The sequence below is a fragment of the Sylvia atricapilla genome, chromosome 3, assembly GCF_009819655.1.
Source record: "Sylvia atricapilla isolate bSylAtr1 chromosome 3, bSylAtr1.pri, whole genome shotgun sequence".
Classification (NCBI taxonomy): domain Eukaryota; kingdom Metazoa; phylum Chordata; class Aves; order Passeriformes; family Sylviidae; genus Sylvia; species Sylvia atricapilla.
Genome location: NC_089142.1, coordinates 9,608,793 through 9,628,813, shown reverse-complemented (window position 1 = coordinate 9,628,813; position 20,021 = coordinate 9,608,793).

Genomic DNA, 20,021 nt, shown 5'->3' with positions numbered 1-20,021 from the left:
TATCTTAGGGTTGTAATGTGACTTTCATGGATGTTTCAGCAGTTTTCTGTAGTGCTTAGGTGTGTGATGTACATGTGGCCCTTACGTTCAAATTCTGGTAAACCCCTACCTGCACATTTAGGCCCTTAAAATATCTGACCTTAAGCACATGGAGTATACCTCTTTAAAAGGATTCACTTAAATACATTTTAAACAATTCTCTTAGAGGTCCTACAGTGGGCATGGTGTGCAGTTCTGAGAGCAGTGTAGATGGGATGTGTCAGTAGTGACTAATCATGACTGTATGGAAAGTTTTCAAACTATTTGGTTAATAAAAGGAACAGTAGAATTTTCCTTAAATAGTCTTACACCAGGAAAGAGGTAATAGCAGTTTTTCCTAGAAGTTTGAAGGGTAGCTCACTGAGAGACCTTGATACAGAAAAAAAACATGCAGGATCCCTGGCCTTCTCCCTTTTATGTCCTCTGGGAGTTGCATGACCAATATTTTTGTGGTATTGGCTCTCCTCTTACATCCTGCTTGTCACCTTACACCTTCAGAATACTGTCCTTTGTCCCATCCATTGAGTATCCAGCTTCCCACAGACGGAAAGAGAATGCCCGAGAAAGAGAAAGGCCAGCAGGGAGGAGAAGAGGAAGAGGATAGTCATTACATGAGGAAGACCCGTGTGTGCCTCAATTAATCTGCCACAAGAGGCAACTGAGGGCTTTGAGATACATGTCTATAAAATCATGAAGAGGGCCAGCTGAGAAGAACTGTCTGCTTTTACTGTCACTACAAGATGAAAACGAAGAAAAGAGAAGCAAATTCAAAACTCACAGAATGAAATGCTTTTTTACACAGTACCTGAGCCCATAAGCTATGGGCACGTGTAGGCTGACAGGGTACATGGGGCAAATGTCATGCTACATTTGCATTTTCCTTATTTATTTCTATAGGTGCTTGTTTTTGATCCCTGCTGGCAACATGGTTATGGGGTGCCTAAGCCTTTGGCTGGAACTGGCATAAATGTTTTCTTTGTGCAGAGTAGGTGCAAGTCTGCTCAATTGTGTCAGCACTACACCATCAGACACAGCCTATTAACCCACTTCCTTATGGTACTGCATGGATGGGGAAGCAGGAGAGAGGTTTCAGTGGAACTGCTCTTGTTCCTGGCTCTTGTCCTTGGCAAATCCGTATTGCATCAGGCCTGAGATCAACTGCATCTCTAACCACAACTGGTGTGCATTGCTGTAATTGTTTTCCCCTTGCTTGGCAGTAGTGTGCCAGGGTGGCTGCCCCTCGTTCCAATAGCATGACTTTATGTTACAAATAAAGCCATTTTGGAAGGAGCTGGTGTTTAAAGCAGTGCTACAGCTTTGCTTCCTCCTCCACCCTTGGCTGCACAGTCTCTCGCACCTCTCTTTTCCTCTGCCACTTGTCTTACTCTACAGTATATTGATTCAGGGGTTCAGTCCCCCAGAAATTGTTTATTGTATATTGTGGGGTTATGGTTCACAAGAGTTAGCACCGCGACATGGTTCACAGTGAGGTGAGAGTACTCTTACTGGTCCTAGGGGGCAGTGGGAGGGGATGGGAAAGGGGAACAGGAGTACATTTTTCATCAGCTGCTGTTAGTTTGACTCTGCATAATGAACACTTTATCCCAGAAAACTCTGAATCTGACTGGATAGAGAGTTTACACCTCTGTCCATATCACTTCACTGTGGAGCTAAATTTGCATATTGTAGTCCTTTGAAAGATGATTTTGAAAAAAAAAAAAAAAAGGATGGATCTTTTCCTGTGCTTTCAGCTCAGGCATTAATTTCTTGGAAACAAAACCCATTGTTAGTCACACTTGCATGAAAAACATAGAGAAGCCAACATTATTTTAATATATGACTATTGTTAATGTGAATAAAATAATTAACCAGCCTGTAATTAAATTTATCGCAGTATTTTTCTAAACAGAAAATCAAAACTATGCTTGCATTACATTATTGATATAAAGCCCCTGCTCTAATAATGTTAGGTATTTAATAGCAATTTCAAGCATTTAATTAGACTAATCCTTCAGGTTAATACATCATCTTACACTTCAAATTATCTTTATGCTCTTTACAAATAGCTACTAATTAAGCCTTATGCTACTCCTGCCAAGTCAGTTAATAGTATTATGCCAGGGGTGTGAGGTCCAAAGGGGTTTGACTGTTTCCCTCCTGTCACGCTTCCCAGAGGAGGCAAAGGTTTCCTCAAACCTTATGCTCCTCTGCCTAGTGCTGAAGTTAGATGACAGGGACCTGGGCCCTGGAGTAAAGTGACCAAATTATGCTAAAAGAGTCAATGGTGACAAGCTGGGAGTGCTTGGACTCAAGTGAGAAATAGTTTGGAACAGTTTATATTTGAGATTCTGGTTACCTGGAGGTGGACACTGCTGGGACTCAATGCATTTCAGAAGCACTTTGGGTATTTACTTTCAGCTGGTCTAAGACAGAAAAGGGGAGCAGGAGTGTGGTAAATGTAATGTATAAATTCGTGTATCAAAGATTTGGTCTATTAAAAAGCTACTCCAGGGCATCTCTGAGATTCCAGGACCTGTGGTGCAAGCTGTGAAACCACAACATTTGCAACAGAAATGACATGGCTGGACTTGAGATGGCCCATTCATCAGGGATGGGCCTCCACTTCACAGCTGCTCAACATCTGATATCAGTCTTGATGGGGGATCCAGGGGATGATCAAATCAGCACCCCAAAGACTGAGATCCAGGAAGACTATCATCTTTTCATACTTACGGGAACCCCTTTCAAGACCTCACTTGGAAATAGAGATACATGAATATTTGGACTTTCAATGGACTTAGCCTCAGGGAAAATAAACTGTATAAAAACTTACACCGGGACCCAGTGTGTGTGATGGTACCGTTGTTACTGTCACTCTGCCCACTCAGCATTAGATAGATGTTTTCCAATTTTATTGTGGCTTTTAATTTGTTTTTTTTTTTAAAAAATTTGCTAAATAAATTCTGTTATTTTGAATTGGCTTCTCATAATTTATAACAGGAGGAAGAGCAAACAGCAAGAGCAAGGTCAGGACTGCTGGTGATGCTGTCTGTGATGGGCTCAGACAGAACCAGGGTGTGATGAACAAGCAGGTGGCAGCCAATTCTGCCAGCTTGGCATAGGGACCAGCTTGGTGACATGCTCTGGGACATTCCTGTTCCCCTGCTAGCCAGGACAAGGTCTACATGGGACCATGAATATGGTTCCCTACACTGGTTGTTTCTTATCATCAACCATTTCTCACATTTCTCCTGGTTTCCCTCCTCTTGCCCCGTAGCCTCCTCTCAAGCCATGTTCTGCTTGAGGGGGTGGTCATTTTACTTCCCCTAACACAGGGCACAAGGGCCAGAGAGGTCCAGAGAAGCCACAGTGGCTTCCTCAACACCTGAGTGTGTGCAGTAACACCACAGCTTTGGGGAGTATTCCCAGTAGGGGTAACCAGTCTAGGTCTGACCTTGTCCTCACCACAGGCAGATGAAACTCATGTCTTCCCCTCGCCAGGAGCATTTGGTGTCATTGCAGCATTAGGCAAAACATAAAGTTAGACCAGGAGAGAGGAGGATTGAGCCCCAGTTTTTTGGCTTGCTGCAGCCGAGCAAAACATTTCTCACTCCTGTTTCACCAACACCTACATTTTAAGCAGCATTATCCCTGTTCTGCTACTCATCCCTATCCAGGGAAGTGCCCTGCTCTGAAAGCTGAATGCACAAAGATTTTGGAAGGCCAAAGCTCAATATCTTCCACCACCCCAACTCTATGTTGGTTTGGGATAGGGCTAAAGAAGTCTGAATTATGCAGTTTTGAGCCATCAGTAATAATCTTCATCTCTCCCAGCACCTGCAGGTGTTTGACTCTGCACTGCCAAATCAATTTGACTGTGACGCTGCTGCCATACCTTGCTGGACTGGCACAGGATATAATGAATGCTTACCAAAAGTACCAAGCACTTGTGAAGTATAAAGTGATATGTAACCTGCAAAACAAGTTTATTGAAATGCTTTTAATTGCTGTAAGTTGTGTAACCACATTAAAACAGTGGCATCAACACCAAAGGACTGAAGATAAGCTATTAAGCTATGATTTTTCAAGCTGGTATAGTCAAAAAGTGCTAAGAATTCGACTTATTCACATTACTGCATATGCAGACAATTTATCAATTGCTGATTTTTATGGTAAAACAGTCATTACAGTTTTATACTTACTCTATGTGTTGTTATTTAGAACACAATTATCCACTTTTTCTGCATCAAAGAGAGCAAGAGAATGGAGTAAAGTACTGTCCCTCATTCTACCAACCTGCCTGAGCCAGAGCTTTCCCTCTTCCCATGAATGAGGGACTGAATGACCCCAAATTGTAGTGACTGACTCTAAACAGTGATCCCTGACAACCTACAATTTCACCCTTCTTAGAAATCCTCACATCTAGACAAGTCATTGTGCAATCTGTCCATCTCAATGGTAAAATTTTTCCATATTTGGATTAGTCTGATTTGCATTGATGAGATATGAGATGATGGGAGGTTTTAAAATTTCATTTGAGGAAGTAACTTACTCAGACCAAATTTTGGTCTCATTGTCTAAATCCACATTCTTTAGGCTGTTCAAAGCTTAACAGTGTTGGTTATGTGAACATCTTCTAGCAAAAGGCTGCTGATCTTAATTATTACTACTAAGAGGTAATGGCCACATAAAATCACTTTGCCATCTAGTGAGATATGGAAGGAGTCCTCATGTACTGAAGCTGTGCTTAGAGATGAGCCCTCTCTGCCCTGTGACAGTCTAATTTAAAAGCAGGAAATTCTTCAGAATAACCAGCTCCTAGTCCCAGCTGAGAGCTGGCTGATAAAACCACTGTGAAATATTTGACTGTGCATAGTAGCAGAAGATTAAGAACAGATGTGATCTAGAAAATCAGCTACACCTAGAGCAAACACAAACTTTACCCAGCATCCCTGGCTCTAGCAACGTCTGGGACTCTGTGCCTGCCTGGCACCTCTGCACCTTGTCCTGCTGCTGCTATCTCCCTGCTGGCACATGGAAAGAGTTGATTTTTCCTCTTTTCTCAGGAGCTGCCTTTATATCTGATTGAATCATGTAACCATGGAATGGTTTGTGTTGGAAGGGACCTTAGAGCTCATCCAGTTCCAACCCCCTCACCACAGGCAGGGACAGTTTCCACTGTGGTGGATCCGCCTGTGATATAAATACCCCCAGCCAAATCCTGGTGCCTGAGAACACAGAGGTCACAATGCTGCTGTTCTCACCCAGGGGCACAAGAAGAGCTCATGTTGCATGAAGTGGTAATACACATTCTTAGGCAAACTGAGAGAGCTGGAAGAGCAGACAGACAGTGCAGTCTCAGACCCCCTTTGCTACACATCTCAAGGACCTTCTGAGACCAAAATTTGCCTCTCTTCATTAGGAGCTGAACTTGATGACCCTTCCAACTCACGTATTATGTGGTTCTATGATTAAAAGAGGTTATTTAAAATGCAGTAACCACAGAGTAGCTCAGCTGGCAGGTACAATGTGGCATTTACAAATTGGCCAAGGCATGTTTGGGCTCCAGACTTAGCTTGGGTATTTGCTGCCACAGCTGAGCACTTGGATTATCCTTCTCTCCATGTGACCTGCAGCACTGAGAAGCAAAAAACTTTTTATTGGGCCCATTTTGGTGCTAACTGGAGCTGCTGAGGGACTTCCAGGAATGTATTTCATGTGTGCATTGGTGACCTGGGCTGCTGCATCCCAGGATATGTCTGAGCCCAGGATGTGAGTTAGGGCAGGGGGTGGGGGACAGCCATCCTCTGGGTCAGACCCTGGCTGGCTGCAGGATATGGGTGTCTGATCCACGGAAGACCAGCCTTGGTTAGATGTGAGCATAAACTGCCTCAATACAGGGAAGTGTTCGGAATTGAAACATCATTTTAGGATCATTACAGGAACTGGGCAGAATGTGGATGCACAGACTCACATTTCAGTTTCTCAAAAGACATGACTCTAGCTTCCAAGTGGCCAATTACCAGAGTTCTCCAGGTACTGACAGCTCAGAGCTTTCAGTGACTACAGCTGCAACATTTCTGACAGTGTAATTTATGTTTATCTGGGTGCCTTGTAAAGGGGTTCAGGAGTGTAAATTTTGGTCCTGGGATTTGAAGCTTCATCCAGTCACAATATTTCTCTGCTCTCTGGCTCTAATTCCATGGCCTTGTGTCTTGGATTTACATTACTTACCTTCTCTATGGTTTCATTATCTTTTTGGTGTTATCCATCAGATATTTGCATAAGAATTTATTTACTTGTAAGTGTCAAGTGTGTTTTCACAATAAATTCAAGGGGAAAAAAGTGAGAGTAATTCCTTTGCACAAAGACTACAGTCATTCAGGCAATTCTTTCCCTCCTTAGGACCAAGTGAATGGGAATGGGATGTTTTTGGTTGTTGTCCAAAGGTGGCTGGCTGGCTCTGACTCACTGCATGCAGTTTTACCTGCAGCCACTGAAGCACTCTGAGTCACAAGGAGAGGCACAGCAGCTGACAGTGAAAGATAATCACACAAAGGATATTACAGCCATGAAGGCACTTCAGGCGCTGCTCCTGGTGGACAGCAGCAGCGGGGCACAAATACATCTATGTAGTTCTTAATTAACTACAAAAACTGCCTGGGTCCCTTTTCCCCCCTCTCTCTCTTATTTCCCAGACCATAAACCAAATCTTCAGCAGGTATAAACTGGCACAGGCTTTCTGACTTCAAAGGAGCTGCGTCGGTTTGAACCAACAAAGATTCTGGTGCCATATGGCCCTAATTATGTTAATGTGAGGCCCAAAGGATGCAGTGCAATAATAAAAAGGAAATACTGTGTGATCCATCATCACTTTGGCACTCAAGGCAGGACTTTCAAAGGTATTTAGGCACCAAAAGAAGCAGACAGGTGCGTCGAAGATTTTCTGTGTTCCATTTCCCCACGATAAAAATTTATTTCCTTTCTATCCCAAGCCAGGCTTGAGAGCCCCTGAAAAGAGGGTAGAAACATTTTATTTTTATCACCATGGAAATAAGAGGGGTCTTTCTAAGGTGGACCTCTAACTACTTTGTTTCTAGACCTCTCTGAGTGCTTGGCAGGGTCTCAGTGTTGGCGGTTCCTGCCGACACTCCAAGGGTGCAGCTGAGGCAGATGCCAGGCATCACTGGAGCAAAACTTTGGCACCAGGTAAGAATCTCCACAGGAGGAATGATTCCAGCCAGGTTCACTTGCCCCCAGGGAGCGTCAGCTAAGCCACAGTGCCTCAGCAGCACAGGTCCTTGCAGTGCTGTCCTGCCATATGGGGCTGCCACAGGAGGATATGGGGAGGAGATAAGTGTAACTCATCCCTGTCCTTGGCAAATGGAAGCCTACTGCACCCTGAGCTCCCCCAGGCCCATCAGCATGGAAACCATCAACAGCACAGAAACTGCCTTTGATTTTAAATCCAAACAACTAACCGCTGTTATTCTTGGACATTTATATTACATTTTCCTCATATTTTCCATCTCATGGATGATTAAAAACAAATTATTGCATTAAGGTGTTTGAAGTTAGGATGCTCTGTGCAGCAATTGTTTGTTTCTAAGCCCTTGACAAGAATTTCCTGTTGATCTGGTTTTATGTTGTCTTTACCTAAAACAAATTTTCTCCGGGGACTGAACGAGTCCCTAAATAGTTTTAAAAGGGTTCTCCCATCTCAGGCTCTTTTCTAAAAGCCTTGTAATCTTTAGCCTGCCAGGGAATGAAGCAAGACTGCTGAAAGCATACTCAGGTTGCCCTAAGGGAGTGGGAAACAGATTGCTTAATAAGGCAAGAGCTACATCCCACATAATAATTGTCACAGTCATCTTTCATTGTTCTGATGCCTTTATATTGGTGCTGTCTGTAGTGTACTTGGGAGTGATGCAATGCTGATGCTGTAATAAGCTGGTAAGCAGTTGGATAGATTCCCTTTAGAAAACAAAAGGTCACCATTTCACAGAGTTCCCAGCATGAATATGTGTTTATTGATGGCTTGCATTTTGTATAATTTTGTTCTTTAGCTATTTTACTGTTCAGTTTACCCAGTCCCGGGGCACGGATGTACTCATGGTGTGGTGCTGCTGCCCTTCAAAAGAGCTTGCAGTAGTCAATGCTTTTGCTGTAATTCCCAGGACTGGCCAGGAAATGTGGAAAGTGAAGAGTAAGGTAAACCAAACCTGCCTATGTGTGAAAACAAGGTTTCAGTCTCTGCTCTGCACAGCCCAAACCAGTTAATTGATATAGGATTCCTGAAAGCTTGTAGATGACTCTCTGCTCTGTTAGTCTGAAATGAGCCTCTCTAAATTTAATCAGAATTTTTTTTTCCTTACTCTTAAAGGCAACTCTCAAAGTGGGTTTGATCAATCCCAACTTATTTCTGAAAAAAAAAAACCACCTGGATTTTGCGGTTTTGACATTTCCCAGTGAAAAGGTTTTGCTCCTGAGATCCCAGATCAGCTCTGGGCAGCTGGAGTGAAACACATAGGACACTGAGTCAGAAGGGTGATCCCATATTCCTGCATGTAGACGGTACAAACAGTCCTATCACCTGGTTGCAATAGAGCCACTCCAATACTAAACCAATAAATTAGGGATGGCGCCCTATGAGATAAAATACCCAAAAGATATGTCAAAATGTATGCTGCTTAAAATAACATGACCTCTTCTGATTTTAATTTCAGCAAATGAAGGTTTACAAGATGAAACCCCAGTCCTGCACCTTTTTGTGACTGTAACTAGTGTCACACATGTAAGCAATATTGAGGCCCTTTACCTCAAGTTATTGGCATAAATATTTGCGAGATCAGAACATTAACACCTAACTAACATGTTTTAGCATAAAATAGCAATAACTCACATGCAAGTCTGGATAGTTTCTGTAATTTCTATAAAATACCTGGAATTCCTATATACTGTGTAGCAGGGAACAACACAAATCTGCCTTTAAAAATTCACACGACTTGGTGATTCATACACAACTGAGAAAAAATGTGGAAAAATATATTTATTGCAAATTCCTCAAATATTTACCAGGTGAAACATCAATAGCAAGACCTTAAATAGACTCTTAATTTCACAGTGAGGCATTTAAACAGTGTTCTGAATTTCAAACATGCTGGGAAACAACACTGCTTATTGACACCTTTTCTGAAGACCAAACAACAGACTTTCACTCTTGCTGTAGAAAAAAAGCATATATTTAGGCATTCATTTGCAACATTTTCATTGCTACTTCTTTTACGCGACATTTCATCCTTGTGTTTGGGTAAAGGATGTTCATCTAATTAGTACAAATGCTTGCAGCAGTCAGGTATTGTGTTGTCATTAACTCACAAGCCTTCTTGTGTTTATAAAATGCTCTGAATATTTACTGGGGACCTGGACAACACTGGTTCATTGTTACAGAGCATAAGTGTATGCAAATGTCTCTTTTGCATTTCCCATATTTTGCAACCATTTTATTTTCCTCTTCTTAAGTCATAATCTCTGCAGAGAGCTCTGTGATGAAATCCTGAGTACAATTAGGATAAAGCATTTATTATGATTCATCCAGAATAGGGGTAACTGTGTGAACTTCAAGTAAAACATGAAGGTTTTCCCCAGCATATACTTTTGTCAAAAGTATATGGAACTTTCCCACTTTTCTCAGAGCTCCTGAGATTTTTAAACCATGTGGACCAAATTCCAGGTATCTCTAATATCAGCAAGAAACCGATGTTGAATCCAGACAGAACACAGGAATTTCACTTTTAGCCCTGCTCCTGGAAAAACAAGGGATTTGATCCTTTATTTGGTATAACATGGATTAGGCCTTCAAATCAGACACTTGTAAATGGCTGTGACTAAAGTGAGAAGGAAAAGGCTGGAAGTAGTCTAAAAGATAAGGAGGCTTCACTGTAGCCACCACATTATGCAATTTCCCTTACAAATGCATTAATTATTGTGTAAAAGCAGCTGAATTTTTGCCCCTGCAGTCATAATTACTGCCCACTACAAGAGACCACAGGGGTGGTTGTGCACAACCAGGTGGGATCAGACATCTATCCAGCCCCAGGTCCCATCCCTGTCCCATCTGGTCCTGGCAGGCCACAGGAATGGGGCAAACAGATGTCCAGCCTACCCACAGTGGTCTCCCAGCCTCTCACTCAAAGCACAGGGCTTTCTGCACCAGAGGGAGGCACTTTGCATATCATACCCACATGAGCTTTTGTCTGGTATGAATTCATTCATTTGTTTGAAATCATGTGAAGGCTTACCACTCATATGGTCACATGGAAATGGTGGGGGTTTTTTTAGCTTAAAGGTACCTTGTTCAAGCACCTGCTGAGTGGCCCCTTCCACTTCTACAACATTCCTGGAAAAAAATGGCCAAGCTCCTCTTTGTAGATATCAAAGGTTAGCTTTTAAAGCATCAAGACACAATTCCCACATTTACAAGCTCAAAGGAAAAAGTAAAAATAATACAAGGAATACTGAAGGGACGCTGCAGAGCGCTGTGAGGAGCCCACTTGATGCCATCACATGGAACTGCCAGGAGCCCATGGAAGGGCAGGCACTGCAGGTCACTTGCTCCAGGTGACGTGGCGTGGGCAGAGGTGCAGCCCCAGCCCAAACAGCTGTGCAGAGAGAGAGGTGAGACCTGCCAGGGGGGACAGCAGCAGCAGAGCTCCTCAAACAGAGCAAATCAAAGGCCTGGAGAAGTCAGGAGTTATTTATGTGGAGGGGTAATGTTAGCTGGAGTATAATTGCTTTCGGGCTGCTCTTAAACCGTTGCTTTCAGGTTGACCTCTCGTGGTTCATCTGGAGCTGCTCTGCTGCTTTATTAGTTGCTATTAGTAATTGTAGCCTGGAGCTATGGGGCAAAGGAGCATGGGGGAGAAATAAAACACGGGAAGAGGCACGGATGGGAGGGCTCTGCTCGGGAGGGTCTGTTGCAGTGAGGCCTCTGGTGAAACGTGGCTCGTCCCTCTGCAGGGCAGAGCCATTGCAGACTGACCTGTGGTTGTGCCCAGAGCTGGGGTGGAGGGGTTAAGGTGATGCAGGCTCACCATAAGCCACCAAGTGTAAACAGAGGTGGTGGAGGTGGTGTAGGAGAGTAAATGGCAATTTTGGAGAGCTCAGAGGACTCAGAGCTGTGGGAGTAGCAGCTGAGACTTTTCTGTAGTTGTTTCTTCTGTGGCAGAGGTGAAGCCCTGGTACCCCACTGGGGCCAGGCAGTGGGCTGAACATTCCCCAGCAAATTGCAACTTGTTTTTAACCTTCAGGATCATGGATGATGGTAAGAGCCAGTTGCCACCAAGATGGAGATGTCATTTGGTTTCCCAGGAGTCCGAATACTTGTGTGAGGGATCTCCAGCAGTAGAGTCTGGCGTGGCCGGATTGAGGAACAGCTCCTCCAGGAGGATTTCATCATGCTGAGTTAGTTCGATGTGCTGATGTGCCATGTGGCTTTATGGAGAGGCTTGAAACAGAGCTTTGCTGAACAGATTCAGAAAATCCCTGATTTTGGAGTAGCTGGAGGCTGGAAAAGTACTTGGAGACTCGCTGTGTACACTCAATGAGCTTTTGCTTTTCCCTGGGTGTCTGCTTAATACAGCTATTCGAATTTATGAGGACAAAAAAGGGAGGAGGGAGGAAGGAGGGGGGCAGCACCAGTCGGCCCCCATATCCACCCCCAAAGTTCTCTGCCATGGAACACACAGTGATGTGTGATGGAAAACCAGCAGACACCCTTGACCCAAATGTCCTTGGGCAGGCTGGGTGGGAGGGAGAGGGTGACACCTCCATGGTGAAACAAAGGAGGTGTAAAAGCAGCAGTGCTCCAGGCAGTGATGTCAAGCCCCTGAATGGACCTGGAATAACTGCATGATCAGTTGAAAGGTGATAAGGATGTCCAGCATGCTCCTTCACTGCCAGCTGGAAGGGGAATTGGATTTGCCTCTGGATGGGAAAAAGAAATGGAGTGAAATTCCCAAGGAGGACTCTCTTCCCATTACTTCTGCGTGTTACTTAAAAACCGTGCAATGCAGAGTCTCTAATGCAAGCACCAAGCACTGCCATTATAAATAAAGTGGCACTAGTTCTACTACAGGAAAGTGCCTTAGCACCATATTGCTCCAGCAATCCTTAGTTGCTGTTTAATACTTTCCAAAAGTGTTTCCCATATCTCTTAAACAAAACAGATTGTCCAGTTTCCAAATGCATCTCCCTACTGCTGAAGCACAGCAGCCTAATTGGGAAAAGTAAGCAAGTGTGCACTTCTGTGCATGTGACCCTCTAATATTTATTTTTAAATCTTCTTATATTAAAAAAATATTTTGTGCCTGGATAACGGAGCAAAAAAGAAAGTAATTTATTTACTGAACTTGCAAAGCTGTGGTTCCCAGGGAGAGGAGCATGAAGTCTTCAGAGGCTTCCCAAATCAAATTGTTAAGCTTTTTTTAATTTTCATGCCTGCTAATTCCTCTGTGCAGCTGGTATTATTTTAGAGGTTAGTATTTTAAAGTTGAAGTGAGGACATATTGCAAACTTCACCCCACTGTTCACTGCGCTATGTAGTCTGCACAGCAGCTCAGACTGTTAATCATAGGTGAGGGTTAACAAAGCCAAACTGATGCAACTGCAGGGAGACATGGGGATACAGCCAGACAGAGCAGTTCAGAGCTGTAAACAAAGGCACTGTCCCAGTGAAGGACATGCATATTGCAAAATATGTTAGCTCAGAGCATCCTTTTGCACTGCAGCGTGAGGAATACATGCAGAAGTCCTGCTGCAGGTAAGGAAGCCCTCCAATGCCATCAGGATCACATGCCAGAATTATTTGCTGTGTCTGGGGAAGATCTGGACAGGCTTTTCAGGCAGGGTCAGGGGGTCTCTACTCACAGGTTTGGTTTGGTGCCACAGGAGTGTGAGTGAGGCAGACCCTGAACACACAACCTTCAACCTTCTCCAGGCTGCTCCAAGGCACTGATCCTGCCCCTGTCCATGCCCTGCTTGTGCAGGTGCTCCCTGCAGTACAGAGGTGTCTGAACAGGTTGGTGCCAGCGAGAGCTGGTCTGTGCTTCCCAGATGAGATGCTTAACCCAAATATTATCCAGACAACCTGAACACATACACCACCTTGAGAGAAAACTAGGGAAGTGCCTTTCCAGCTTCATCTTATGCATCAGATGGCACCAAATGTCAGATATTTTGGCTTTTGTTTTCATATGACTCCTGTAATTTCTGGTGAATAGATTCAACAAACAACTCGGTCAGCAGCGGCAAAGTTCACACACAGCTTTCCCTGCATACATTCCCTCCTTCCCACCCACCGCTTGAAATTGTGCAAACACATAAACCGATTACAGGGTTAAAACAAAAATAAACCATTTGTCCTTCATCAAGGCAGTTCATATTGCACATGACCTAGGTGTGGCATAATGAGGCTGCTGCAAGGCAACTCAAACCCAAAACCATTTCACCAGTCCAGCCAGTCGTGCTTGCTCAGGTTGAAGGTGGCAGTGCTGCTACCACTTCCAGCAGGATGCTTCTCCCTTGGGAAAGTGTTAGATTAGGAGGACCAAGGGCGTGGAGCAGCATTCCCAGCTCTGTTTAACATTGTCCAAGGAATGGGTAATGTAAAAGGAATGAAAGGAATCATATCTTCTAGTAGAATTAATCCCTTGAGGATTTGCAGTCTGTAAGCAAGGTCTTGTTGGACCGTATAGAAGGCAAAAGCAAGCATTTAGCTGGGGGAACTGAAACTTTTCATTAAAAAAAAAAAAAAAAGGTTTTTTCATTGTATTTGCTTGCAAGCAGGGGAAAATAAAAGAAGAGGAAAAAAAAACACCAAAAAACAAAAACCAAGACAAAAGGTTACCTTGGGAATTTAGAATAGGAAACAGCTATCAGTTGAAGTATGGCATTTTTTTCCAAGCCTCAAGGGCCTGAAAGACTAATTATTTTCAGTATCTAGATCCACTTCACTAAATAAGTCTCCCACTGTTTTCAGAGCAAATGCAATGTAATCAAATTCTGGGCTTAAAAAAACAACCCAAGAATAATTGAGTTAAAAATCCAAATTTCTACCTGAGGGGAAGTGTTTTGAAGGGTAGTTTGTTGATCTTGAACTTGCTAGTAAATTACATTGTCCGTTGTCAAAAAGGTTGTTAGCAGCCACTGGGTAAGTGGATTACATATCTTTAGTATCTAGCCTGCAAAATAAATTGTTATCAAAAAGGCTGATATTTTTCTCTCTGCCCAAAACTGCAAGGAAAAATGAATCATGGTTACTGTTCCCCACAGCAGGGACATGGAATAGGGGACCCTGGAAAGGCTTTTTTTGCTCTCTCAGCAGGGAAATGAACTTCCCAGTTCTGAGACATGTTAAAGGACAGCCAAGAAAGAGCTGTTGCCTCTTAACCTTTTCTTGTATTAAAAATATCTTTTTGACTTAACACCGTTATCATCTACCGCTGGGGGACATTTGACACATGCTTCTGGAGAAAATGCTGGCTTCTGCTAACAGTTTCTGCCCTGAGAAGAAAATCAGAAAATAATTGAACGTTGCATCGAGATCTTCAAGTTTTCCCACTGCTCTTCCTGCCTTGCTGACACCAACAATCCCAGCAGAGACAACCTTGTCCCACCTGTTGGGGACGCAGTACCACCCCACCTTCACAAAGTGATGATGAGAAAACCTTCGGGTTTTGTTTTTTGTGCACCAGTATGACAGTCAGAGGTGATGTCTGAGAAGCTGGAGGGAGTTGACAGAGAGAGTTGGGGTCATGTTATTACTAATTCCCCCCTGGGCCATGTGCAGAGCTTGGAACACTTTTCTGCTCCACCCTTACTTTCCTTTAACACTCACTAATCTCTCATTAACTTGCCTCTGTACAGTGGCTTGCTATGGGGATTTTCCCACTCTGGATATCCACAAAGACCATTAATAAATTGTCATATCTGGGAGGCTGTCTCCTGAGTACAGGCTCAATGTGATTTATGTTCATGACCAGCAAAAGGAAAAAAGCCATCATAGGCATTACACTTTTTTTCAATAACATATTTGGGAGTGTAATAAGTGTTAGATCAGCTGCAGGACTGCTCTCTTCCTCCAGTGAAAACTCTTTTAGTAAAACATTAATCTGAGAAATCAAAAGCAAGGGTTCAAACAGAGCCCGCTTCCCAGTTCAAAGCCTGGTTCAGACCTTGATCTATAAACCCCCAGAATTTGTTACAAGGGAAGACCTACATTTCTCAGTTATGCCTGGATGTTACAGCAAAGAAAATGCTAATGGAACATTTTAAATAAATATTGAGCATTTCCAGGAAGTGAAAGTGTTTGTTCCTAAATTGCAGTGATCTCTCTATCATAAACCAGATGATTTTCTAATCAAAATACAATCTTGAGCAAGCAAAATACTGCTTCTTTATAATATATAGTTTATCTTGGTGAAGATTAAAAAAAAAAAAAAAAAACACAAATCTTCTACAGAATATGACTGGCAAGGGTTAAATTCTCCTCTCAGATAAATGAGTGCAAATCTGATTATAACACTACTACTGGTAACGTTACTCCAAATCTGGGCTGGTACAAATTGAGACTGATGTCTAGAAGTAAACATGTTCCTGTGATTTCGAATACACTTTCCCAGTCAGTGAGGTATGCAAACTACCATCAGCAGAACACAGACATGCTTATTTGGAATGAGAAAAATTTAATAATTTTATTATATGAAAATAATAAAACCAAGATATAAGTGAAAAGGAATTTAGTTGGAGGGCAGGTAAAAGTTCTTAGTGCTCCCCCCAATCAGCAAATATAAATCTCTTCCTGTACCTCAGACTTCATGTACTCCAAGCCTGCTTCTGAGAAGCAAGGAGAGTTTTCAATCATTCTACTCATTTAGTAGCTGTCTTTAAAAATGTTTTCATTTTTTAGATGAAAAACATAACCCATGCAATTTCTATCATAAAATCTCCAGTAGTAACCTGTCTAATCAAGTACTCGATTATTTAGTAAACAACTGCTTTGAATGGTGAGGACTTTATGGTTTATACAGTTGTTTAGCAGAAAAAGGCATTATTACTATAAATATTAATATAATATAATGATTTTAATTAATTTAATATAATATTAAAAATACACTAGAGAAAGGTCTGTCCACGCCTTGGTGTCAGTAATGAAAAGGAAGGGGTTCTGCAGATGGGTCGGTGTTTCTGGGGTTTATGGGAAGGCGGCATTTTAAGCTGGCTGTAGAAGGGGATGATGTGTCAGATAAATGAACTGAGTGATTTGCTTTGTGAAAAAGCTAAGCAGAAAGAGCAAAGTCTCTGCCCTTACTCTGGTGTAAGATGCGAACTTGACCAGTCGGTACTTTAGAGCAACAGAAGAGCTCTTTGTCTGGCTTAGCTGAGTCACACAATTATCTCAATAACAGTAAGTACCTAGCAACAACCTCAATAAACACCCATTTATTTGATTAATCAGCCATTTTGAAACAGGTTTGGTAAACATTACCCTTTCACTTTTGGCTTACATTATTAAAAAGCTGCCCACTGAAGCTGCACCCCACGCTATGAATAACCACGCGAAACCACCACTGTCCTGCCCAGCTCAGGCAGGTGGGCTGAGCTCAACCTGACATTTCTTGCCCATGTCAAAGCACAGAAGGCAGTGAGGATCAGTGTAGGATTTATCATGGGTTTTCTAGCCTTGGGCTCAAAATAAAACAGCTGATGTTAATGAGTGCTATCAAAAACTGCTTAAGAATTTGGTCGTTGTGAGACCAAGATAGGCAGAAAGAAGAAGCAGAAACTTATGTTTCCATAAATGTAAACATTTGCATGAGATATTTGAGGATAACTTACAGTGGCTGGAATGTACTTTGAGGACCAAAAAAGTTTTGAGTACTCAGAGATTGTGAGAAGTGTTTGCAGCGGATTGGCATCTGGGAGCAAATGGAATTTTTTGTTATCATGAAAAATATCAAGATTATTTACAACCCTTAGTGGACTCCTGTGAAAGGGAGGCTGCAAGGTCTGGTTACAGAGCATAAAAATGTAAATATATACTTCTATTTATATATATATTTATATTTATATATATATTTATATATATATATATATGTATGTATATATGGATTAGAGGTGCACTCTTCACGAGAATGCTGAGGTGGCAGCACTTTACTGCTTTTCCCAGGATCTCCAAACAGTGCTGTGCCTGCCTCTTGTGCAGTGATGAGGGAAGTTTTCCTCTTCAAGGAACAGAGAAACTTATTTCTCAGGTGAATGGCTTTGTTCAGCTGAACCCCTATTCTCTTCCCCTCAGGTAAATGCACCATCAGCCTGTATGGTTGGAATGACATTCCCTTCACCTTTCTGGCTGAAACTATTCTCTTGACCATGGAATAATTAAGTGTACATATCTGCTTGCATTGCTACAATAAATAATTATAAATCTGCATTCTCATCCAGCATTTCTTTTCCTAATGCTGCCATAATGCCATTTACATTTGGATTGTTTTACATCAATATACCACTATTATCCCCAGTATTAAATGATCATGTAGCAGCAGAGGTTACTCCCTTTCCTGCTGATTTTTAATGCACAAAGAAATAAATCCTTTTTATAATTGTGCTGAGAGCCCAGTGTCATTAAAGCCATACAGAGCCTGCACTTAGGTAAGACCTAAATCTAACCTTGCTCAGCAGGGAGGAAAAGAAGAAGAAACAGATCTCTCCTGCAAAACATCACCCATCTGCTGGGTGGGGGTGAAGTTCACAGGTGCCCCTTGTTCTCCCAGCTTATCTCAACCACACATCACACCTCTTCATGTTTTTTTCATGCATTTTCCTCTATGAGCACCAACAGATTCAACACATTTCTGTAAAAAACTAGACATTATGCCATATATAATATGCAGTACACATGAGAGTTAATCAATTACATGTATTTCCAAATATTTCTCTGGGGTAATCTCAGGATTTTTTTGTCTCCAGAACTTAAAACCTGGCTAATGGGAAGGTTCTGTAGAGCCTGTGTCCTTAGAGACATTTGAAAACCTGCCTGGAAAAATCCTGTAGGCAATCTCACCTGTCTCTGAAGCTGGCCTGGCTCTTTGCAGGGTTCAGGCTGAAATCTCCAGTGCTTGTTACCAAGTGGTTTTTTTTCAATAATTCTCTGGAACTCTGATTGCAAAATTGACATCTGAAGACAACAGTCATGCCTCTGTTATACCACAAAGACCCTGGAATACCTTTGATTGGTTTGTTTCCCCCAAAAGGAGGGAAAAGCCCTTTGGAATGTGAATTCTGGCCTTTGCATCTGTATTCTTGTAAAGCCCATTGTAACACATGAGGAAGAACAAACAGTAGCATTTTACCAGATGTGATTACACATCACAATTTTCTTATTTGCAATTAACTGTACAGGAAGGACGAATGTAATTATTCTTCCCTTATGAGATTTCTTTTGGTTTTTATATTTTCTTGCACATAATATCTGGCAACTTGTAAGCAGCACCAATTTTACAGCCTCTTCCATGCTTCCAAGTTAAGGTTCTTCACTCCTCCATTCACAAAGGATTCAAGGGGTGTTACTCAAGATCGACTGTAACAGAAAGGGAGAATAAATGCAACAGCTTTTACAGGTACACACAGATAATCCAAGTGTTGTTTTCCCCCGAAGAGTGAAAAATTTCCCCTGAGAAGGGTGTTTCTGTGGATGACATACCACTACCTGAATAAACACACAGAGTACCACAGCACACGCAGGAAAATAAATGTGGTGGATATACTCTGGATGGGAGAAACCTCTGACCAAAAGTGATCATGGTGCAGGAATAGACTTGTTTCTTTTCTTCCCTCCCTACAGAAGATGTTTGTAAACATAGGGATGTATGGAAATAAAATTACATTGGGATTGGGCATGTGAGCTGTTTTCCTAAAAGCAGCCAAAGTAATTTATTATATGAAATTTAAAAGATTAAAAAAACAAAACAAAACAAAACAAAACAAAACAAAAAAAAAAAAACAAAAAAAAAACAAAAAAAAAAAAAAAAAAGAAAACCCAGTAAGTTAAAGGAAGCCAGAGTTCTCTTAATGGCAATTGAAAATCTTTTCTTTCCTTGCCCACGTCTCGGTACAGAACAGAGCACATTTTAACAGCTCCCTCATTAAAGGTGGTTATTCAATGCAGAGGGAAGGTTATGCAAGTCAGGGCAGATGTGAAGTACTGTGCAGCTCTGAGAAGTAATACTTAGGAGCTACACTTTCATTGTGTGATTTCTTCATGGAAAATAACCCAAAAGCAAAGCTTCAGAACATTGAAATAAAACATCTGATTTTGTCCTACCTGAACAAACTATGACAGAGAGTCAAAATTTAAATTAAATTCTCCCAGGGACCTTGGAAATAAAACATCGAAATTTCAAGGTGAAAAGTTTCTAAACCACAGGAGCTAGCCAGAACTTGTTACGTTCCTGAGTGATAAACACAAAGTTCAGCTGATCTTTCATGGAAAAAATACAGTAAATTTCCCTTCTGGGGGTTATATTTACCCAGCCTTTTCAGGCTGCATTATCATCCACTGTAATCTATTTAACTTCCATCCCTGAGTCACTCTGACACTACACTGCTTTTCAGCTCTGCAAACAATACAAAACCTGAGTTCTTAGCTACAAATAAGGAAGGAATTTTGAACATGGTTTTTATCAATGAAACGTATTGACACATGGCTATACTGTTGTCAGTCATACTTCCACTGAAATTAAAATGAATAAGAGCAAGCCAATACTTTGATAATAATTTAAAAAATGTACTGCATAATCTCTGAAGACTAAGTCATAACACATATTGAACACAAGTGATTCTACCAATTGGTGGCAACTATGGATTTGCAGCACCTTTAATAATTTGCCACAATAAAACTTCCAGTGAAAAAAATGTGTATACTA